Below are 25,048 nucleotides of genomic sequence, written 5' to 3' on the forward strand. Positions count from 1 at the left end.
CCTTCTGATCACATGAAGCACCTCCTGAATAGGTAGATGCTACGTGGGAAATAGATTATGCTGCTGTGTGTGTGTGTGCGTGAGAAAGATCAGAAAATATCTTTCAAAAGGAAGTGCTCACACCCTCTGCTGCAGTGTGTGAAAATGTCAGTGAGATGATGCAACGGTTTCAATATGACCCCAGTGAACAGCCTGGGAGCGCAAAGGCTGCTCACTGTCACACGCACGCACTCACACACAGTGTGAATAATTCTGAAAATTCTGCACAAAATGCATTGTAGTCCCCCGCCCCCCCATCATCTATTCAGTCCAACTATGCTTCTCAGTTACATTCATCCGACCAGCACCAAACTCATTCTGCAGTGTAAGCAGAAAGTGGCAGCGAGTGGGATGAATACAGCCAGGCGAATAATGGACAGCAGCAGTCCGTGGTGTAAAGGGCAGTGCTGTGCCGAGTAGTGTTGCAGCAGGCATGCTGCCCTCTAGAGGTCACTTGTCAGAGAGCAACGCCCAGCAGCACAAACAAACACAACCACAGAACTTGAGGGGATAGACGGGGCCTCTCCTAGTGCATCATGGGTCATTTCACACAGTACACAGAACGTCGACACCGATATATAACTTGTAACAATGTTGTTGTGGAAATAGTTTCTCATGTGGACTGAGCAGGAGACTACAGGAAGTTGGAATGTTCAACACAACTGCCCACTCGTCCAGAGACGATGCCTTTGAACTAGGGATGTCCGATATTGGCATTAAAATGTAATATCGGAAATTATCGGTATTCAAATGTTTTTTATTATTATTTTCTTTTTTTACATTTCTTAAACCTTTATTTACCCAGGAAAGCAAGTAAGAACTAATTCTTATTTAATTTATTGTCAAAAGTATGCATAATGTTGTGTTAATTCCACAACAAGAGATATGTAATGTTAATTACCTGAAATTATAAAAAAAGAAAATATATACCGATATACCTGCATACCGGTATATCGGTATCTGAAATTAAGAGTTGGACAATATCGGTATATCGGTAAAAAAGCCAATATCGAACATCCCTACTTTGAACCCATGCACCAATACAACTTTGATCTCCATGACGACGTCTTCAAACATTCTACGGCAGCCGTTTTAAGGTAGAGCGGCCAAATGACCGTTCCAGCAATGCGTGTGTTGATGACGTGAAAGGGAATAATGGCCGTTCAATCCATTCAAATGATATGGACAAGAACTAGCTTAGTTTCCACTGAAGACCCAACCGGAACTAGCCAGAGCTTAATCTTCATTAATCATATCAACAACAACAAGAAAAATGTCTGATGCGCTTGTGTAAACTATGGATGAGTCGGTCGCAGTCAACCAGCAGCACCTGCTAACGGTTCGGAGCCTTTAGCTCAACTGGTTAGTACGGCTGCCTGTGAATCCTATGGTCACAGGTTCAAATCACTCGGTTACACTCGTTATAATCATATCCAGAGGCGAATTGTCAGCGGGGCTATAGTGTCACAGTAGGCTAAGAGACGACCATGCTCACACTCTTTGTGAATCCAATATTGTGAACGTGTTCAGTTGCCGCCTTGCTGTGGAAAAAGTATGAAAACAGTCTGAAGAGGCCCAGATGAAAGGGGCTTTTCTCAAGGATCAAGGGTTAAACACAACACTACAACATGGTACATCATGTCCAGATCAAAAACCAGAGTTCAGTGTGTTTGGAGAATCTAAACCCAGAAGACCCCAAATCCACCATTTAAAACCCGTCCAAACCGAAAACATCCGACAGATCAACCTCTGGAGCTCAGCCAGGGAGACCGAGGTTGGGTGTGGATTATCTGGCAACATTTAGATCAAAGTAAGCATTGCTGTTCTTAAGTCTACAGTATCATCATGTCGCCAAAGCAGACACGTCAAAAACATCCGGTGTGAAAAAGGCACGAGAGAGATTCGATCTAGAAAACAAAAACAAGAGTAGTTAGGAGACAACAAGCTAGTAGGGGCTGGAGGAGGAGCACACGAGGCTTCAAAAAAGAGAGGGAGAGAGAGAGACAGAAAGAGAGAGAGAGAGAGAGAGGCTGAGGCAGCGAGGTCTGGTTGAAGAGTCACACAGCGTCAGAGAGCGAGCCGGCCGAATGATGAGACAGATAGTCATCGTTGGGCCGGAGCAGCACAATGATCTGTGGAGGCGGCTGCGATGCGGCTGGGGCCAGGTCGGCGGTGCCGGAGCGTGGAGAACAATACCCCAGCGCAGGAGGCCCAGATCCCAATCAGCCCAGGAATGTGGAAGAGGAAGCACTGTGAACAATGCACAGCGTTCCTATGCCACTCTGGGTACCGCCCGCCTCTCCGCCGCTCGCCTTGTTCTGCTCTCGGGCCTGAGAAAACAGGAAGACTAGCGGGACCGGGGGCCCAGACTTCAGAGCCAATCGGCAGAGACCTGGTGGTCCGTGGTACGCCGCCAAGGGGCTGGCCCTACGATGGTCCCGTTGTTGAGGACACACGTGTTAAGTACGTAGGGATCTGAACTTCCTTCAACAGAAACACCCTCCCCACCTGGTCATGACAAAACAGATGGGAGAGGGTCTGTGTCTCAGGGCGATGCTGCAACGCCCTCACATGGTACAGTTGGCCATTACATGGATGCTACACCAAGGCTGGGAGGGATGCAGAACTTAACACAGTTATGAAACCATTGAAAAACGTTATGAGTTTTCACAGTTCCATCACCAGGGATATTTTTATAATTTTATGAACAAAAACACATCAAGAAGACCTCCCGTCACAAGGCGATTCGTACTAGACAAAGCAAATGCCACCAAATATTGTTATACAATCCAAAATAATAAAGAATATCATAATATACTATTTTGGCCACATCGCCCATCCGTAGAGTCTCCTATATCCCTCCTCATCCTCTGCTACCGTTACCATATGCGACGGGGCGGACACTTTCATCACACCCCTAACTCACCCATCTGCAGGAGTGCCACCGTTATACTGTTCTACTAACACTAAAGCCTTGGATTTATGTCTGCACCTTGCTCCTCCTGCAAATGGGTTAGCGGGGGGGGGGGGGGGGGGGGGATTCTAAGGTCAATATACTGGGCTAAAATTCTCCCAATAGTTTCTTGGAATTGCCAGCACTCACAGAAATTGTCATTTAGGTACTTTTACTTAGGCAGCGACAAACGGAGCATACATGCTTCAGCTAAATAGCCTTCCTCAGTGTTAAAGCTATCCGGCTGCCACGCTAGCCTAGATTAACACAATGAATGGAAGTGGATTGCTACAGGCTAGCGTAGAGCTAACCCCTCTCCTGGAGTTTTAAGATAGGCTGGCATGTGCCAATCCGCTTCCATTCATTGTGCTAAGCTAGGCTAGCGTGCAGCCAGATAGCTTTGACAGAATGCACAGAGGAAACTGGTATCCAAGACGGTAAGCACCATCATGTTGCCGTTTGAAAAGACTGATGGCTCAGATTGTTACTCTGCATCGGACGATACTTAACCTAATGTTTAGTATTCAGAATCAGTATCGGCAGTGAAAAGGTGTTAATCAGTGCATCCATAATCCGTTATGGTCTAAAAGATCACCTCAAGCGAACCTGGTGTTAGCGTTCGGCAGCATGGCTATATGGGTAGAGAGCTCCACACTCATGATCGTAAGATCACCGGTTGGAGCCCCGTTGTCCCACAAGGAGCACTCTGTCCTCTGGACTTGTCAGTAACGATGCCCTTGTAACGATAGGGACACTGTACAGTTGCTAGTGTGGTCCTTCAGATGAGACATTAAACTGAGGTCCTGATTGAATTTGGTTGTTAAAGAACCCTGGGCGCCTATCACAAAGTAGGATTCCTGGTCAAATTCCCAATCAGGTCTCTGACATCAAGGCCACCTAAACATCCATTCCCCTTAATTGGCAGATATGAATCCCCGTCTCCTGAGCCTTTCAGCTATTGTGTAGTGTGATGTGTGATGTGTGCCAGAGCCTGTGTAGCCAAAGGTTGAGGCAATTCCCACCCTACACATTGTAAAGTGATTTTGCGTGTCTAGAAAAGTGCTATATTAAATTAAAAGATCATTCATTCATTCACTAAGTATTCAGTATCAACTGAAAATATCCTAGTCCTGCCTGAATGACGGTTGTGAGGCAGCCCACAGGGAGTTGGGTTGTCACTGCTGAAGAATGTCAGTATGTGACCTGACCGGCACCAGGGTCACAATTGCATTCTGTTCTGTCTTGGCCAATCAGCACTCTGTGTTGATGACAGAAGGGTTTCAATTACCCTATTTGCTAGCGGCTACTATATAATGTGTTCAGTGAAACCTGTATTCTGTGAACAAACCCGGCTCTACCCGTTCAGCTTTGCAACATTTACAGTTTCTTGCTCAACAAGTGAACCAAGTGCAATATTTCTTAACCAGGGTCCATGTCTACGATTACATGTGTATTATTCACCGCAACAGCCTTGTGGAGAAAGTGCATAGGGAAGTAGGGTTCACACGCACACTCACACTCACACTCTTGTGCGCCTAATAACTGAGCAGTGCCTTGCTCATGGGCACTGCACTAAAATAGTTGAGAAAATAGTAGTCCCTCATATCGTTCCCCTCATGTTTCCCAAGGAATTCAAACTGGTGACATTCCAGTCACAAGTTCGCTCCTCTCAGTGAGCCTACCGCGTCCGCCTCTCTCTCAATCTAGGTCAGACTTGTTATATTGATACAGTGCTCTGTGTTTCTGTGTCCTGTAGAGACCTGCTGCATACCTCAGTGTTTCAGACCTGACGAGCAGCACTCTCGGCCCACAGTGGGAAGACACTGCGTCTGCGAAGCACTTACTAGCACAACGGAATAGTTTAAACGTTTGACTTTGTGTCGACCCGAGTCATGATCAGTGACGACTGGAGGGGGAGTGAAACCTCTCGTCTAGCAGCCATCACGCTACACATCAACCAGTTCACAGCTGGAATTGCCAGTGAGAATGTGGCTTAAAATGGCTCCCAAAAAAAGTCGACCCTCTTGTTACCGTGTCACTTTTCAGCATATTGTTTTGGAGCACAGCGGCGCAACAAAGAGATTAAAGCGTTCCCACCGTACTTAGCCACCCGGCTCTTGTAAAACCCCAAGCCACGGCGCGCCATGGACCAGCACCTGCTTAACCCGTGTGACGTACCTTAAGGCCATAGAGCAGAGGCTGGGGAAGGCAGGAAGGAGGGAGGACTCACAGCGTCACCACACAGGAATCTGAAAACACAAAAAGCAAAGAAAGCACTCCGTTATCACCAGCAGCCACAGAGCCAGCCAAAAAACACCAGAGACTGGCAGCGTGTGTCATCCACCGTTACCCAGAACCTCACGTACTTCAACGTATGACGTCCGATTTGATGGGTTATGTGAACAGGCATTAGGCATGGGTACCGAATCCGGTACTTTTAAGTAGGGATGCACCGATATGAAAATTTGCCACAGATACCGATACCGATTGTTCAACTAACACAATCGGCCGATACCGATATTTGTGGCAAAAAAATATATATTTGTAATTTTAATATTTATATATATTTTTTTGTCATTATTTTTTTTTTATGAAACTACTGTATATTTGTATGTGTATGTTTGTATTTGTAGGCCTCTTTACTTACTTAAAAAAAGGAAACATCAATAAATATGTTTATGGTATTAATTCCACCATGCCATGTAGCACTATCCCTCTCCCAGTATAGTCTGGCGGCCTGCAGCTGGATACTATTGTCTCAACCAGAGCTCTCAACCAATGCAATAGAACAATTTTGATTGACAGTCGATTCGGCCAATTACGTCACACCGCTAGCACCCACCTCCTGCTGTTCTTACCAATCGGCAAGCGTTTATTCATTTTCTACTTCCGGGCATGCCGCCATTGATCTGCTTGCGAGAACCACAACAAGCTTACCGTAGCTAATACGTTAGCTGCCCGCCGACCAGCGCTCCACAGGATGACCAAACGAGACATAATGATTTTACTGCAACGAATGTTATAATAAAACAAAGCCTTTCTATACATTTGTCTGATTGAAAACTGTATTAACAGATTGCAGAATGGATTGGGTACAACTCTCAGGGCTCTATGAGCAACGGAAGGAACTGAGCTAGTAGTTCGGGTAAATACTATGCTTATGTTATTGAACGTGTAACACTAACTATATAACGTTAATGCCACAAAACGAATGTTTGTGTCATTTTAACAGCAGATACTTTCTTAAATGCCATCTTCCCGAGAGAGGGGTGTTGACGGGGAGCTGTGATGGGTTCGCTTGGTTGCGTTATTAGCATTGAACAGCTAACCGAAAGCTAGCGTTAACTAACGTTAAAGGTTTAGCCATAACGTTACCTTGGCTAAAGTTGGGGCTATTCATAATCCAGCAATAATGGGTGCAGACCTGCAAGCAAAGTACAGCAAGTTGGCAAAGGAGTATTCCAACGTAAATGACATTTTCACCAGTAACTTTAGTCTTTCCATCTCCCGGTAGCTCATGCTAGCTAACCTAGCTCATGTTAGCGTCATCACTGAGCGACCACCTCGCGTACACAATTAATGACATGTTGCGGACAGCCATATCGGTGACAATGTTTAGCTTTTAGTGCCAAATGATAAGAGTCTGAAGCGGAGTCTCAAAAGAGAATGTTGAATATTTAGTAGTAACTTTGATGCAGTAGCTTGTGTGTGTGGGGGACTGGGGGTGGCGTTGTGCAGGACGCGACTGAACTTATCGGCTACTGCCATCGGCACATTCAAGCTTATCGGCCGACAGGCCGATTGCAGTCAACAAGGCACTTATCGGCCGATACCGAATCCGATACCCGACCGATACATCGGTGCACCCCTACTTTTAAGGGCATCGACCGAATCATGTCGGTACTACCAAGTACTGATTCATTTAGGTAATTTTTGTCCAATGACATGACTGTTTCGCTTACCGCGAAACGAAACTTATGAAGTATGCCGCACGTTCACATCCAGGGAACAAAATAATTACACGCCATTCGCCAAATGCGTGTAGATTTACCATCTGGCGACTAAAAATAATAGTCTGCCCGCCAGCTGGCGTGTAGTTCATATCGATACTCTTATTTTGAAAATACTGTGCGGGTTTCATTGCCGCCCCAAGCGCAGCTCCAGCCTCCAGTCATAATATCTGGGCTCCGGCAGCTAGCAACGTTCAGGTTCATATGATACTCTTATTTTGAAAAACCTAGCAACTCCGCGAGTCATGATATCCACCCACTCCGTGTTTTACTTTCTTGAAAACAGAGCAGCAGCGTTAAAGGGGAACTCCAACATTTTGGGAAATTAGCTTATTTAACATCTTCCCTGGAGTTAGACAAGAAGATACATACCTTTTTTGTCTCTGTGCGTGCATTTAGCTTTGGGAATAGACGCTCCGTTAGCATAGCTTAGCTTCATCACTGGAAGTGAGGCAGATCCGTAGCCTTACAGTGCCTTACAGTGTATTGTAAGGTCTGACATTGACCAAATTTGATATGCATGACCTTGGTGGGCTCTAGGTCAACTCCTGAAAAGGGGGTCAATGTCAGACCTTGCAATCAAAAGTTAGGAGGCACACTGAAATTATGGCAAGGGTTATTAGCCCCCTAACTTTTGATTGCAAAGTCTGACATTGACCCCCTTTTCAGGAGTTGACCTAGAGCCCACCAAGGTCATGCATATCAAGTTTGGTCAATGTCAGACCTTGCAATACACTGTAAGGCTACGGATCTGCCTCACTTCCAGTGATGAAGCTAAGCTATGCTAATGGAGCGTCTATTCCCAAAGCTAAATGCACGCACAGAGACAAAAAAGGTATGTATCTTCTTGTCTAACTCCAGGGAAGATGTTAAATAAGCTAATTTCCCAAAATGTTGGAGTTCCCCTTTAACACAGCAGCGTTAACACAGCAGTGCGCCTACAGACTCAAAATAAGTCTGTGGTGTTTTTTTTCTTCTCACAACGAGTCCAATGCAGCTACATGCTTTGCACCGTCGCCATTCCTTTATGCCCACATCGCCCGAAATTAACGTTTATGTACCAATCACTACAACGTTATCGTAAGCTAACAAGCTAATCCTGATGATCAGACGAGGCAGAGCCATAGTGAACAGCACTGAGGAAAGGGAAATGGGGGGGGGGGGGCACTCTCCCCTTCCCTGTGTGTGCGTGCATTTGGAAAGACGACGGAGTCACTAGTCAGGACTCAGGACAGGAGTATATTATAGTAAACTGAGGATTACTGAGGATGGACAGATAATGTTGATATTCAAATATAAAAAAGTTTCGAGAGGAGTGGAAGTTTGAAGACAGACTACAATATGATGCGGGGGTGGTGAGTTGAAACACTGTGTCCCGACCCCACTTCTATGTTTCAATAAATTATTTGCATTTAAAACTATTAACGCTGACTCATTCCTTCAGTCCACTCAAAATGATGCTAATATTCCTTATGTTGTTTATGATATTAATTGAAAATAGCATATGAGAGTATTATATGTAATAATAACACATGGCGATATACAGGGGAGGAAACTAACTTTTTGGCTTACCAGCCAACTGGCGGGTATCTGATTTTTTTTACCAGCCAAATAGATTTTTTACCAGACAAAAAAAATCGCTAATTGTGATAATTACTTCTTTGTACGTCTTCGTCTAAATTGATTTTCAATCATAGTAAATTAATCACACTGTCTCTACTCTTCAAAATATTACATCATTAAATCACATATTAACATGAAAGAGGGAACTATTCTGGACTGGGTTGGGCTGAACTGGGCAGTGAAAGATGCTGGGTTGGGCTGGTCTAGGTTATACTGAATGATGAATTGAAAATGAATTGAAAATGGGGGACCCTGATGTAAACAAGACGAAAGTCTTTCTCTGGTCTGCATCCCCTTAACAATTGCATGTATTGAGCCGTACTGTACTGTACCCATTCTGCAATCTGTTAAATAAAGTTTTCATTCATCACAGCTCAACTACTAGGAATGTGTGTCTGACTCTTAAGTGCAGGAAATATTCATCAGAAAGGGGGGACATGATGGAGGGAATGGAAAGAGCAGGTTTGACAGGAGCAGGGTTGAAGGGATTGATTGATTGAAAAGTTTCTTAACAGATTGCAGAATGGGTACAGTACAGTTCAATACATACAATTGTTAAGGGGATGCAGACCAGAGAAAGACTTTCGTCTTGTTTACATCAGGGTCCCCCATTTTTAATTCATCATAACATATTGGAGTGTGGAGGAAGTGGACAAGGCATTAAGCAAACAGGACTGAAATGGGGGACCCTGATGTAAACAAGACTAAAGTCCTTCTCTGGTCTGCATCCCCTTAACAATTGTGTGTATTGAGCTGTACTGTATTGTACCCATTCTGCAATCTGTTAATAAAGTTTTCAATCAATCAATCAATACTGGGTTGGGCAGTGAAAGAACCAAGCATTTCACTGTAATGTAATAGCTAAATAAAACAACTTGAACTTGACTTGTTACATTTGCACTCTGGTTGTATGCCAAATGTATTCTGGTTGTACTGTACTTGTGCTGTAAGATGACAATACATTGGAACCGAATCGACAACGCTAGGGGTTCAGCAGGTGTGTTCTGAATGCCAAATATGACAACATCACCGTTGTGAAGGGCATATGGGCGAGTGGTGATATGCTGGGAAACCCGGTAATAATAAAATGTCACTCGGCTGCATTTAAGCAAAGCCGCTCAGTATAGTCGTCCACTATGTTGAATGCGCGTTATGGTAGCTTGTTACATGCTAGGTAGCTAGCCGGCTAATGCTGGTTGACTGTCATTCTCATCCGACTCGAAGGAGACGCGTCGCGTGCTGTTGTTCGCCCCCATGTCAGACCGCACTGATATACGAAAGCGACGACTCTACATGCAATTATTTTCATCCACTCATGTGTTTTTGTAAGTTTGTCTACGTTGTCAAGCCGGCTGCCGGTGGCAGGAGTTAGTAGGTCTGCGCGCAGTGGTATGTCCACTTCCCCTAGATGGGCGTCATCTTCTAGAAAACGAGTGTTCATTGGAGGAGCTTAGAGCGCATCTGTACAACGATGATGTTCATTGGTTATGGTCTGATTATTATGTGGCGCAAATGGGAGGAATCAAGGGGGGAGTCAGAGTTCGGTTTGTGTCAGTGAGCGAATCAGCAGATTGCAGAATGATTTTTTTGTTTTGTTTTGTAATTACTAGTACTCGCCAGACTGGCGAGTGCTCTTCATGAATTACTCGCCAAACGTAAAAAATACTCGCAATTGGCGAGTAAAGTGGCCTAATTTCCTCCCCTGGCGATATACTAAAAAGCTATTTATAATTTTTGGCTGGTAAAAAATCTGCCCGGCTGGTACTTTTAAAAATCTACCAGCCAAATGGCTGGTAAGTCAAAAAGTTAAGTTTGTTCCCTGATTCACATCAATGTTCATGTGCACAATACACGCTAACCTAGGATGTTACTTGATTCAACAACAAAGCAGTCGGGCCAATGGCAAGCCAAAAACGGGTTAGGGTAACCCTAACCCAAGTGTGGTTACACTTTACAAAACTAGATGCAGACAACGCTTGCTGCAATATTATATATATTAACAAATTGTTCTCAATAAATAATAATGATAATAAATCATTTGAAGTTTTTTTTTACAACCGAGGTAGGTAGATTACATTTTTAGAGACTAAAGTACCAAAAAAGGTACCGGTATCGGTTCAAATGTGAACGGTACCCAAACCTATTAGGCATTGAATATGCATCAATATGAATTCTAGTCTGTATTTCTCGAAAATTGTATCGTTGATACAAGCAATTAGAACATGTTTTGACTGCTGATGTTTACACTGTATGAGAGAGGGAAGTAATATGCGTTTTTATTTTGGGGGTAGGTAGGGGCGGTTATAAATTGCCACAGTATTTCAATATAGTTTGAGCAACCTCCGTTCAGGTACTGTCCCACCACAGACAGCTGTCCTGGTCAGCCATTGGTCAGTTGGTCAGTATGTGAAATGGTCCAGGGCTTAGCAGGGCAGCGTGCTGCAGCTAGAAGCCTGTCCAGCCCCCCAGTCAAAGCGGTGCCACACAGGTCACCAGCATACAGCCCACTGCTGGCCCCAGCGATGCTCGGTCAGTGCACAGCTAGAATTAGAACGTCCGCCCCAAGCGTAGTTAATAATCTGAAGATTACCCACTCCATCCAAGAGGCAGTTATAGAAAAGTGATCACACAGCCTCCCCACGGCACCGCAGCAGACACCGTTTCAATCCAGTTATCATCATCATCATCATCATGGCTGAAAAGGGCCTGCCGTTAAAAGAGGGACAGCTCATCTCCGGCTCTACAGCCAGGCCACAGGTGCCGTCCGTGTGCTACATGTGTGCAACATTCCGGCTAGGGATAGGTACTTTTATGGGTATCGACCGAATCACGTTGGTACTACCGAGTAGGGCTGCACGATTAATCGATTTTAAATCAAAATCGCGATTTTGGAATGATGCAATTATCAAATTGCAAAACAAGAACTGCAATTTTTTATCTTTTATTTAGTTTTTTTTAGTTTTTTTAACCAGGAAGTCCCATTGAGATACAAGATCGGTTTGGGAGAGGGAGGTAGGGGGTTTTAGATTGTGTGTTGTGAAGTTGACTTCAGAGAGGGAGGGTAAAGTACAGAAAAAAAAGGTACCATTGGGTACCGGTATCGATTCCCAGGTAAAAAGAAAAATTGTCAGGCTCGGTGTCCTGAAAAGACCCACAGCGTAGGCCAGATGCAAGCCGCATTTTACAATAAACCTCTGTGGGGCTGCTTTAAAAAATATATATTATAATCGCAAATTTAATCGCAATCGCAATATCGGTCAGATATTCGATTATTTCCCAAAATCGTGCAGCCCTACTACAGAGTACCGATTAACGTGAGATCCACCGGTGCCACATTTCGGTAATGAAAGAAAATAAAGATATATATTGTTCTAAATAAACAATAATGATAATAAATCATTTGAAGTTTGGACACATTCTTTACAACTAGGTAGGTAGAGGGGCGGTCAGGTGGCGTAGCGGAGATTGCGTTCATCACCAACACCGGAGACGCTGGATTCGCCTGTTCGAATCCAGCTCACAGCTCTGGCGTTGTCACCAGCTTGGCTGGCCGTTAACACATACAATTGGCTGTATTAGAGGGTGGGTCCGGGTCGTTGTAAACAGCGACTCCTACAGTTCGGTCGGGGGCCGGGGCGCCTGCTCAGCGCGGATAGGATCTAAGGGGGGTAGTGTGATCCTTCCACACGTTACACCCTCTCAGTGAGAGTCCGCGCTGCCAGGTGAAAAGAAGCGGTTGATTGGCTAGACGTGTGTCGGAGGAAGCACGCGATAGCCTCCAGTGCTCTCCCAGACCGACTGTGGGGGGTAAGTGCGCAGCGACCAGGAAGGGGATTGGGAATTGGCATAACGACTAAACATTGGGATGGGAGAAAATCGGAGGAAAAAGATCAAAAAAAAAAAACTAGGTAGGTAGATTACATTTTTAGAGACTAGGCCATGTTTAGACGGAGAGTCTGAACAGAAACCGCAGAAGTAGTCTTGCGGTCTCACTTTTAATTTTGCGTTTAGACTAGTGTTTGGGGGGGAATTCTTCGTGCAGACGAGGCTATAAGTGCCGTCGACTCGAGACGACGGAGCCCCGCTAACCCATACGCTACACTGCCTCAAGTCGTTGAGACAACCAAGCGTGCTGTGAAGACCCGCCCTACTCTGCCTCTGATTCGCAGACTGTGGGTGGGGGAATGTGATTGGACCAAAGCAGAGTCACACAGACAGTGGCTCCAGTCACTAATAGTTGCGATAGCCGCTGGACTGATTCTTGTGTATTTAAAAGTACTGCCAATGTAGCCTTCAGGTGATCTCCGTGGATAGAATCAGACATGCTTGTTCGCTTTGTATACGCTTCTAGGCTACTGGCGCATGCCTGTGACGTAAGCAGTATGCGACAAGAGCCTTGAGAACCCTTTCGTCATAGTTTTATGCAGTTTGACTGTTCAGATAGCGCAAAAGGTGTATAGTTTCTAGGATTTCCACGCAGGAAGGTGGTTTCACTTTTTTGCGGATTCTTCCCGCAAAAACGCTGTTGCCGTATGAACAAAAGGCACATCCGGAAAAATATTTTGCTGGATTCACCCGCGAGCGTTTCAGTCTAAACTGCGCCTAAAGTAACGAAAAAGGTACTGTTGGGTACCGGTATCGGTTAAAATGTGAACGGTACCCAACCCTAATCCCGGCAGACTGCAAAGGCTGTAAAAGCCAAAGCAATATGCCGGCTCAACAATGTTCAAACGTCTGTTTGAAGAGTGAAAATGGACAGTCAAAACGGAGCAAATACAGTGACATCAGCAGCACAGACGAGATCAATAGAAGGGGCTGTTGGTCTGGGCCGGTCTCGGTCTGATGATCAAACAAAGCGAGGAGGAAGAGCGAGCTGATGAGTCAGACCAAAAATGGGAGAAGCCAGCCAGACTGAGAACTTCAAAGTGTGAGAAGTAGGGTTGGGTAGCGTTCACATTTGAACCGATACCGGTACCCAACGGTACCTTTTTTCTGTACTTTAGTCTCTAAAAATGTAATCTACCTACCTCAGTTGTAAAGAATTTGTCCAAACTTCAAATGATTTATTATTATTATTATTTATTTAGAACAATGTTAATATATATATATATATATATATATATATATATATATAATATTGCTGCAAGCGTTGTCTGCATTTTACTTTTCCGTCAAGCCAACTGAAGAGACCCAAGTTGATTGCCGGCCCCAGAACAGTGTGGATTATGTATTTCCAGCACCCAACGCTGAATCAATAAACACGATCGATATTTGGAATGGCGATCAGGAATTGGAATAATCTTTTTGGATAACATCTGATCTGAGGTAAGGAATCTATTTTACCAGTCTTGGGATAATCAGAGCTTTTTTCACAGATATATCAACGTGTCCCATATGTGTGTGTGTGTGTGTGTGTGTGTGTGTGCTCGCTGATCAGGAAATCAATATTTCAGCCCGCTTCTATAGTGTGCATAAGTACACATATAGTATCGATAATCTAGCGTTTATTTGAAAACTATTCATAAATAGGCCGAAAAATGTATTTGTGTATGCCAGAATATTCCAGTAAATGCCCGGAATCTTTATATTTTCCTGAAAAACTAGGGCTTTTCAAAATGCTATAAAACGGAAATAAAGCAATTAAAAAACAATCCGTTTCGACAATGTTGATTGTCGACAAGTCATTGATAAACGACTGGCAGATTAGACACATTTAAGACAGAAATTATGGGTTCACAATGCTATCATTGAAGTGGGTGCTGGGCTGCATTTAACCACATTTTACCATGTTCACCAGTGGTAATCAAAGTGTTAAAGGAAAACTCCAACATTTTGGGAAATTTGCTTATTTGCCATCTACCCTGGAGTTAGACAAGAGGATACATACCTTTTTCTTCTCTGCATGCAGTAGGAGTAGGAAGACGTTGGGAACTAGGCTAATGGAGGAACCTACTTCCAGTGACTGATGCTAAGCTAGGCTAATGGTGCGTGTCTTCCTACTCCTACTGCATGCACAGAGAAGAAAAAGGGTATGCATCTTCTTGTCTAACTCCAGGGTAGATGCCAAATAAGCTAATTTCCCATATACAGACATGATTCGGTCAATACCCTTAAAAGTACCGGATTCTGTACCCATCCCTAGTGAAAAGCTAAATGGCATCCTTACTGGCAGGGGGTGGGGGGCAGCATTGACATCAAGTCACCACTCACAACTTTAAATTTTTAACACCCCATGTATCACACATAGCATGACACACCCACCCTACCGATCGCAAACACTGCAGAACAAAGTTACTTTCTCAGACGCACACTCTTCACCCACTGGCTTCACTTATGAAAAAATAAGATCCGACTTCCTGTTCCAGCTCAGCAACTCCAGTGTGACCGCAGAGGAGAGAAGGAGTGAGACAAGACTCTCTGTACATCAAGGAGGCTGTAGTGAAAACAACCACTGACTTGAGCTCCCACTATATATAGATCTAATGCATTCCCAGGTAAGAGGAAAAAAATGCTAATGAATCAGGCCATTTGCTGAACTTGAACGACCAACCAGTTCTGTGAGGGAAGGTAGAGTGAAGTGTGAAGCATGTTGTAGTACCGAGACAGAGAGGGACAGCTAAAAGGTCAACAGAGCAGTGCTCATCCGATCAATGGTTAACTCGTCCTCCACCTAACCCCCCCCCCCCCCCCCCCCCCCTGCAGTTTCCTAGGTCTGGCAAGGATGTGACAGGTGGGAGGATCCTCCTGTGTCCATCCTGGAAAATGCAGATAAGGAGAGGGAGACAGCCTTCAGCCTTTGTGTTGAAAAGTCTTATGTCTGAGTTCTAATTCGTATGTCTACTGCTGCTGCTCAGTGCCGCATTGTGCATCTTCCTCGCATTAATTCTGAAAAACTAAAAAAAGCATATGCCAACATTATGGGAAATGCGTTTACCGTCTCCTCCAGAGTCAGAACAAGGAGATACGGTAGATATGGGCATTTCCATGCAAACGTCAACCTCAGCATGAAATAATTTGGTTATAGACATTGAGCACAGAAACACCTTGAAATACATCACAATGGTGTATATTTTGATGTTCTTAATTTGTCTGACCTATATAGTTGGATAATTCCATGTTTTATACAACTGTTGTAAGGGATACGCAGTTTTTAAAATGGCAACATTACATTGATAATTATTGCACATGTATTTTACGCATGACCGTATCAAAACGTTCTGCGTAAAGCCAACTTTCATGAAGGTTCTGCGTGATCAATACATGGCCATGCTCCTCAGTTTATAAGAGCAGATATTTGCGTTATGGATGCGACATAACGGATGCTACCTAACATTTTTGATTTCCTTGTACTGATGCAATTTTGTGGTATATGATTAGCTGTATGCGTGCGCAAACCAGACCTGGAGGTGAAGCATTTATGCCACTTTCAGTCTTAAATCACATGAAGGAATATAACCAATATTACATTGAATAGGAAAAAACATGTTACAGAATGAATAGGCCTATAAATTAATCATTTACAAGCTACAAAAAATATAATAATCGTACCTGCCCACCCTCGATGGGTTTCACCATGATTAACCCTTTCTCCCTCTGTGCTCCCATTTAGTAAATTCTCCCGTTAATTCTCATTCAGAGTAGTTAGTGTTGTTGCACTCATCACTTGAACTGGTGAGTCACATCATGCATACCACACATTCCCTTGCACATTTACTATTCAAAATATACATGTGAGGAATTATATGGGCTAAAAGATGTAAGAAATATTTCAATAATTGTCTAACTCCATCAATATTTGGGCATATTATATAACATGCTGTAAAAGGCGTGACAATAACCGAGATCCAATCTACAAGCGGAAGTTGACTATTTGATATATTGTGAACAGATGTAGGCTAAATTTGATCGTTTTCATTTAGATTTTAGAATGGGCAGCATTGGCGAAAACTTTTTTTTATATATAAACTATGAAACAGAAATACCATAATAATACATAATACAGCCGAGGTCTAAATTTATTTCAGTATATATATTGCCATTATATCTTGATAGACTAAACAAGGCCTGCCAAACCACAGAAGCCACAGTATAGTTGCCCAATACATTGTTATGAGGACATGGCAGATAGAGTGTGAGTGCGTGTGTGTGTGTGTGTGTGTGATGATTGTGTAGAGGGGTTGGGAGGAAGGCAATGCAGTCAGTGTTTTCATGTAACAGTTAGGCCTAAATATAGCCTAAACAAGGCCAGTCCAACCACATAAGTCTTACAATGTCACAGTAGTCTTACAAGTAGCCCAATACACTAGACTTATGAAGAGTATACAGGAGCTATGAAAATATTTTCTTTGTTGTTGAGGCAAGTATGGCACAAGTCTGGAGAATAGGAGCAATTTTCAGGTTAGAGGTTATGGTTTGGATTAGGAAATTGTTAGATTCAGGCTAGGAAAAGTGTTAGGTTTAGGCATATAGTCCTTATGTAATGGTTAGGGTAAGGCATTAGGGAAATGAGTGTTGGTGTGTGTGTTGGGACATACATAAATATTTGAATATTGACAGTTTTGGCTCTGTACACGGTACTAGTGTTGTCAAAAATATCGAAATATCGATACATATCGATACTGAATATTTAAAATGGTTTCGATACTCATTTCCCGAAGTATCGATACTTTCTGCAGTACCGATACCAGCTGGCTTGCTCCCGCAAGTTGTTGACAGACAGACGCGCTGCCAGAGCACGCTTGCCCTTCCGCCTCCTCCTCAGAGACCGGCAACAGACACAAGCTGCTGCAGCCTCCTCCCCCTCACAGCCGGGCAGCCCTGTCTTCAGTTTGTAAACAAAGCTATTATTAGCTAACGTTAGCTGTCGTTCCTCCGTTAGCTTATGCTAGCTAGCTGGCCACCTTTATAATTACTTCATGGAAACGGAGTAACGTCAAGCCGAGCCCACCCACACTACACCAGTACACGCATGAACTCGACACAACTACCCCGTTTCCAACGTTAGGTCAGAGCCCATCCTACACTAGTACACGCATGAACTCGACAACGTTTCCATGAAGTGTCCAATTAGCAGCAATGTTGTTGAAAATGTAACGTTAATAAATGCTCCGAGCATAGCTCCGGAGAAATCTCCCTCTCTCTCTCAAGTACCCTCATTTTCGGGTCATAACTAGAAAGGTGCGCTCAGTAGTAGAGCTGCCGCGGTATTGATATTTTCCTTACCGCACGAATTTGCGCAATATTTCCTACCGCCGCGGTAATTACCGCACAGTGCGCACAAAAAAAAAAAAAAGTTTGAATGCATTTTTTTTTTTTTTAGTAGTCTACTCTTATAGCCTGCCTCTAGTCTAATGGCGCTTTTCCACTGCATATTACCTACTCGACTCGACCTGCTTTAGGCACCTGGTACTTCGTTCCTTTTCCACTGCAGCCAGGTACTACTCCGTTTGGGGAATGGGGATGCAGGCGGGGCTGCTCGCTTGTGTACACTGAAAGCTCCGTGGGCATAGATGTCCGAGGGCTTGCAGCAAGCCAGAGTTTAACACAGTTTCAATCAATCAATCAATAACAACATTAACCAGACTCTCGTTGCGTCTATTCTGCCAAAGCTAACGTTACCTCTCATTGTGTATTCTACCAAGCAAACCCGGGTTTAACGTTGTTACATCTCGTGTATATCGGCTGACTGTAGTATTAGGCTAATCACAACAACAAACTTAACACATCAGCGATCTTGTTGTGACACTAAACTCTCCGCTCGGTGGTAAATTGGGTTGATGTCGGTTTTGTTTCATCAATAAATAAGGCAGAATACACAGTGAATCCATTCTTTTTTGTTTATTGCACTTGGTTCTGTCGCAAACAAATCCTGAATGAAATGCATCCTTAGCGAGGCAGTAAAGATGGCGGCGCAGCGTTCTGTTTTCGTTCAGAGGCTACAAAGTGTGACGCGTCGAGTAGGGGGTATCTGCAGAGCCGCAGAGCCAGGCTGGACCAATAGGGTCGCTTGGAACCGAGTAGGGTATATCTGCAGAGCCGCAAGCCAACTTTATTATTATGATAAAAAACAGCTGTGACGCCGCGGTATTCAGCCTAACTCTGCGGTGAGCGTGATGCAACAGCGATACCGCGGTAATGCGGTTATCGCGGCAGCTCTACTCAGTAGACCTCAAATCTCCAGCAGCCACTCTCTCTCTCTCTCTCTCTCTGATCTAAAGATAAACAAAGGGTTTTAAAAGTGTATTTATCTTCTCGTATAGTACCAGAGAGAAGCTGAGGAGAATCAACCAGCAACAAAAGCAAAATGTTAAAAAAAAATATATATATATATTATAATTTTTTATTCTTTTTTGTATCGAAATGGTATCGAAGTATCGATACTTTTTCAAGGTATCGTATCGAAGTCGAAATTCCAGTATCATGACAACACTGTACACCACAACAATAGACTTGAAATGAAACAATCAAGATGTGCTTTAAGTGCACTCCATTCCCCATGGAAAATGTACTGAAAGTTTCACACATAGGGTTGCAAAGGGTCAGAAACTTTCTGGAAGATTTTAGGAAACGTTCAGTATATTTTCCATGGGGAATTAAACTCAGGAATTTGGGGGGAAACATTGCTTAGAATAGTGAACTTATTGGGGAAATTCACACGAGGTCTAGTGGCATGTTTTAGTTAAAATATTTGCAACTCTTTATTCAATACAGTGAACTCCTCCATCACTGTAACTGCGTCAATGTAACTGCTAGCATCCAGAGGCTATATAATGAGCAGACAGAATGGGGAAATCTGTAACACTAAAACAAAACGATTTACTGCTAAATAAACATATAATAATAATAAATTTGATGTGATTTCATGTTTCGTAAGATTATAATTTACCGAATTTTGAGTTGAATGAGTTTTAAAGATCAAGAATCAAGAGGTTTATTTGTCACATACATACCAGGGCATACAGTGAAATGCGGGTGGTCTTGCCCGCATTGATTGTGCAAAATACAATAATAAAATAGGCATCGAAAAAATAAAATAGATAAGACACAAGATATGCATGGTACGAAAAAAGACATGCTAGGTTCCTGAGAAACTGGTTCTTATATACACTACTATGCATTATACAATTTACAATGTTAACTCTTAATGTATCTTTTTTTTATCTACTTTTTCTCCCATTTTTCTCCCATCCCAATTTCGTATTGTCCAATTCTACCCTCCCCTGTCTCGAACGCTGTTAGGCCATGCCTCCCACAGGCCGGCTGCAATGTGGACGAAGCCTTGCATCATGTGTCCCCTCCGGTACACGAGGAGGCAGCCGTCGCATCTTTTCACCTGCACAGCGCGATCTCTCAGCAGCGAGGGTCTGCATGGGAGGGACACGCTTCCTGATTCTGCTGCGCAGGCGCACCAACCTACCTGTAGGAGTCGCTGTCCACAACGTCCGATCCCCACCCACCAGCTTCCCACCCCTAACACTGCCAATTGCGTTAGTATGAACGATCAGCCAAGCTGGTAGCAATGCCGAAAGCTGGGCTTGAACCCAGCATCTCCTGCATTAGTGGCGAGCGCCTTGCCCACTGTGCCACTTAGCCGCCCTAACTCTTAATATATCTAAACTATACAGTACCTCCTTCTTTTAAAGTGTTTCTAAGATTCAATTTTTTAAAGTGACATTTTGTTTAAAGTGTTTTTTTTTCTGTCCACGATAGCCCCGTTTATCCACAACGGCGTTTGTGTTGTAGGGCTGGGCGATATAACGATAATCATCATTAGAGTTGTTCCGATACCGATACCAGTATCGGAAATGCCGCCGATACTGCCTAAAATGCTGGTATCGGAGAGTACCCTCTAATGCTGCGCTCTGATACCACGTAATTTATCAACAACACTGCGGCCTGTTGAGTGAGCATTATAAAACAAACGTGTGTTTAACCGACCGTGAATTAGTGTCAATGCTGTTTGTCATTTTAACAGCAGATACTTTCTTAAATGCCATCCTCCCGACAGAGCGGTGTTGACGGGGAGCTCAGGTGGGTTCGCTTGGTGGCGTTATTAGCATTGAACAGCTAACCGAAAAAGCTAGCGTTAAAGGTATAACGTTACCTTGGCTAAAGTTGGGGCTATTCATAATCCAGCAATCATGGCTGCAGACCTGCAAGCAAAGTACAGCAAGTTGGCAAAGGAGTATTCCAACGTAAATCACATTTTCACCAGTAACGTTAGTCTTTCCATCTGCCGGTAGCTCATGCTAGCTAACCTAGCTCACGTTAGCATCGTCACTGAACCACCTCGCGTACACAATTAATGACATGTTGCGGACAGCCATATCGGTGACAATGTTTAGCTTTTAGTGCCAAATGATAAGAGTCTGAGGCGGAGTCTCAAAAGAGAATGTTGAATATTTATTGTGCAAAAATCACAACAGAGCCTCTACTACTAACTGAACCGGAGCCTTCTGGTAGCAAGTGCAGCAACTAATAATCACCTATGAGCCATATCGGCCAATACTAGGGGTGGGACGATACATCGATCCAGATCGATACATCGATGTAATTATCAACAATCGAATCGGATCGATGTAATAAGATCGATTCATATCGATACTCTTATTTTGAAAATCCTGTGGCGAGTCTCATATCCGCCCAAGAACAACAGCAGTAGCTCTGTGTGTGTAGATGTTACAGCATAGCATTCTCCCTTTCTGTGTGTGTGTGTGTGCGCGCGTCTTTGGAAAGACCAGATGAGGTCAGAGGAGTTTGATGTCTAAATGTTATTTAAACATAAACAATATAATACATAATAAATGTAGGCCTATACATGATCATGCAACATCAACAAATTGTTGTAGGAACGGTTTGGGAGAGGGAGGTTGTGAGTTTTGAGTTCCAAAAAATGTAGCTTAAAGTTTAAAGCTCAATATATAAAAACGTGGCACTTTACAGTGAACAGGAGGTCTATTTGTATTAAAAACAATAGATTGATTTTCCTTTAAATGTCTGGAAGAGCTCAAAAATACAAATGTCAAATGATATTCATTACCTTTTTTTTGTTGATCTAAATGTTACTGATTGTGTTAAATGGGCATATGATATCATCTCATATCGATCGCAGGCACCTGAATCTAATCGTATCGTATTGTATCGTGAGAGACTTTGTGATATCGGCAAATATCGTATCGTTGTCCAAAGAATCGATATCGTATCGTATCATGATGAAACTGGTGATTCCCACCCCTAGCCAATACCGATCGTTTTTGGTTTTATTAAAAAAAATATATATAGATTTTTTTTTAATAAAATATATATATTATATAATTATACTTGTAGTTGTATTATCTGCGAGACATCGCCACCACGCAAGTCAAAATGCTCGCTATCTGCAAACAGCTCCACTGTCTGTGTGTATACTCTGCTTTGGTCAAATCACATTCAGCATGCCCTCATGCCCCAGTCAGAGCGATAGTTCAACTTGACTAACAGGGTCTGAAACGTATAAGATGTTCGCAGTGTTCAGTTATGAAGCATGATAGCTAATTAGCCAACAGCTGCAAAAACAAATAATGTCAATTATGTTATATGACATTGATATCAGGCGCTATCTGTAGCTACTGCTAGCCGACTAGATAACATTAGACAACGCCTCATGTATTAAACTAAAGTGAACTATTTACTTTACTGGGTCATTTCGTTTAAACAGTGAGCTAACGTTAGCTACCTAGCTAACGGAGGTCTCATGCACTCGACTATTGCCGGAGCATTTGTTGATATAAGGAGCTATCAGTAGCTAGCCAGCTAGATAACGTTAGACCAGTGGTTCTCAAACTTTTTACACCAAGTACCACCTGAGAACGTAGCTGGCTCCACCATACCACCATATGACCGGCGTTAAAATACAGTCTATTCAGCTATGCACAGTTCACGCAGGAGGCAAATGTATTCCTAATACCATTATTTATTGTTAACTTTTGTCAGACAGTCACAATGTACAAAGGGATAGCACAAGAACTAGCAAACGCTTCCACACAACTCATACAATGCAAGGGGCATTGAGAACATAACTAACATTCTCACATAGCAAGTGAGAAAATTAAGAACAACTGTATTTCAGCAAATGTACTTAATTCTCTCTCTCTCTCACAGCAAGCAATTGTCCGTCATTCTCCCTCTCACACACACACACACACACAATTATTTTGTTACAAAAACTTAATTTCCTGCATTCTGGTGCAGGAATTTTTGAATTTTTACCCTGCCAGTGTTTGTGATGGGCATCACAAATTATTGTAAAAAAGAAAAGAAAACACATATTCAATACATTTTTGAATGTTTACCCTTTAAATGCCAGTTTGTGTGATGGCATCACAAATTATTGTTAAAAAAAACACAAAAAGTAAAATATTTTCAATATATCAAATGCAAAGTAAATTTTTCTGGGGGGGATTATTACAGGCTAGGCATGTGTCAATGATTAGCAGCAACACAGATTTTGATGGATTTTTTGTAATGTCAAACAAAAAATCAGGGCTGAAGTTGAATTAAAGATTTATGACTGTTTAGACTGCATTACTCTCGGTCACAGTGATCTCCTGGTTGTTCCCCACTTAGGTTATCTAACTATCGCGCCGCCGCAACCGGAAACACTGGCCTGGCCTGCTTCTAAGTTCAGTGGCCTGACGGCGCTATTTTATAGTTTACGTGCGGAGTGGGTGTGTGGTGTGAATTCTGAGGCCACGGTTAGAGTAGTGTGGGGTATGCGGTGGACGTCGTTGCAATGTATTGGGGCGGAACGGAGTATTTTAGGGTGACAGTTAGTACATTGGAAACAAGGCTGGCTAGGATAATTAGCTTGCACGCCGCTATTTTATAGTTTACGTGCGGAGTGGGTGTGTGGCGTGAATTCTGAGGCAACGGTTAGAGTAGTGTGGCGTAACTATGCGGTGGACGTCGTTGCAATGTATTGGGGCGGAACGGAGTATTTTAGGGTGATAGTTAGTACATTGTCATAGGATACACCGCTTGCTCTGGCTAACTTAGTTCCATTCTTATAAGTGGCGGTAGGTTGCCCCCTGGTGGAATATAATAATCTATGCACTGGTGCGTAGAAGAACGTGCGCGGACTGATGACGACATCAACTCGAGACATTCGCAGCAGCAAAACAAGTCTATTAATAGCCCGTCCATCGGCGCCGGGCATAAGTTAATTAAACTTGACAGAAATTATATCAACGATAATTATCGATATCGAGTTATATGAAAATAATTTTATAATTTTATCGCGATAACGTTTTTGGCCATATCGCCCAGCCCTATGTTATCCCATCTGGGCCAGCCGCTTTCCAAGTATTTATACCCTTAAACATTAATCTCACGCTGTGTTCCGTCAAAAATGTTTGACATATCGCATATATCGCATATCGCATATATTGCGATATGCTGAGTATTGCAATATTAATATTGCGATATATTACCTTTCTTCAACTGCAAAGTAAAACTTTGTCAACGTGTTTTATCTAATCTGCGGCAGCCGGCGCATCAGTGACGTCATTAGCCAGTGAGCTAACGTCGCCACTGCTCGCTCCAAACCTGGCGTAAAAGGAGTTGAGTTAATCCGCGAGAGAGGCATCGGCACTCACTATTGAGGAGGGGCTGACTTTATTATCAGTTAACTTTTCGTTCGTACTCCCCGCCATAAGCCTCTCGTGTCGTTCTGTGCCATCTGTGTCTCCATCTTGTTCGCATATCGCCGTTTAGCAGCCCGCACCTCCTTGCGTAGCATATAGGCTGCTACCTTATACTCTTCCATATTTCCCGATGCTCGGCCCGAGTTGTAAGCAGCGGTACGAGCATTCAGGGCCACTCGGATGGAATTGTCCACCCACGGTTTCTGGTTTGGGAAAATCTGCACCTTCTTTGTGGGGACAATACCGTCAGCTAACGTTGCTATAAAGCTAACAACATCAGCAAATTCACTGACGTCACTGGAGCGCGACTGTATCATCCCTAGGGATGGGTACCTTTCACATTTGAACCGATACCGGTACCTGTGAATCGATACCGGTACCCAACGGTACCTTTTTTCGGTACTTTAGTCTCAATAAATTTAATTTACCTACCTCAGTCGTAAAAAAAAATCCAAACTTCAAATAACTACAATTTCAACAGTTTTCGGCTCGTCATTGCTCCGACTGCTTTGTTGTTGAATCAAGTCAAATCCTAGGTAAGCATATATTGTGCGTGTGAACGTTGACATGAAAAGAAAAAAGTAATAAAAAAATAAAAATATAATATATATATATATATATATATATATATATATATTTTTTTTTTTCTCACTTGATTCGATACTCTGTAGTACCGACGTGTTTCGGTTCGGTACCTCAAAAGTACCGAATTCGGTACCCATCCCTAATCATCCCCCAGTCTA

At 43.2% G+C, this 25,048-nt stretch overlaps 1 protein-coding gene across 2 annotated transcripts in view; it reads right to left on the bottom strand.

The window, feature by feature from the left end:
* fryl (furry homolog, like) overlaps nt 1–25,048 on the bottom strand; it is a 182,873-nt gene that overhangs the window by 147,491 nt on the left and 10,334 nt on the right. For both annotated transcript variants that reach the window (XM_084307769.1, XM_084307770.1), the window contains exon 2: nt 5,171–5,241. The gene's annotated coding sequence lies outside the window, so the exon portion shown is untranslated. The remainder of the gene's footprint in view (nt 1–5,170; nt 5,242–25,048) is intronic.

Source organism: Notolepis coatsorum, assembly GCF_963971535.1.
Source record: "Notolepis coatsorum genome assembly, chromosome: 2".
In the NCBI taxonomy this organism is placed as follows: Eukaryota; Metazoa; Chordata; class Actinopteri; order Aulopiformes; family Paralepididae; genus Notolepis; species Notolepis coatsorum.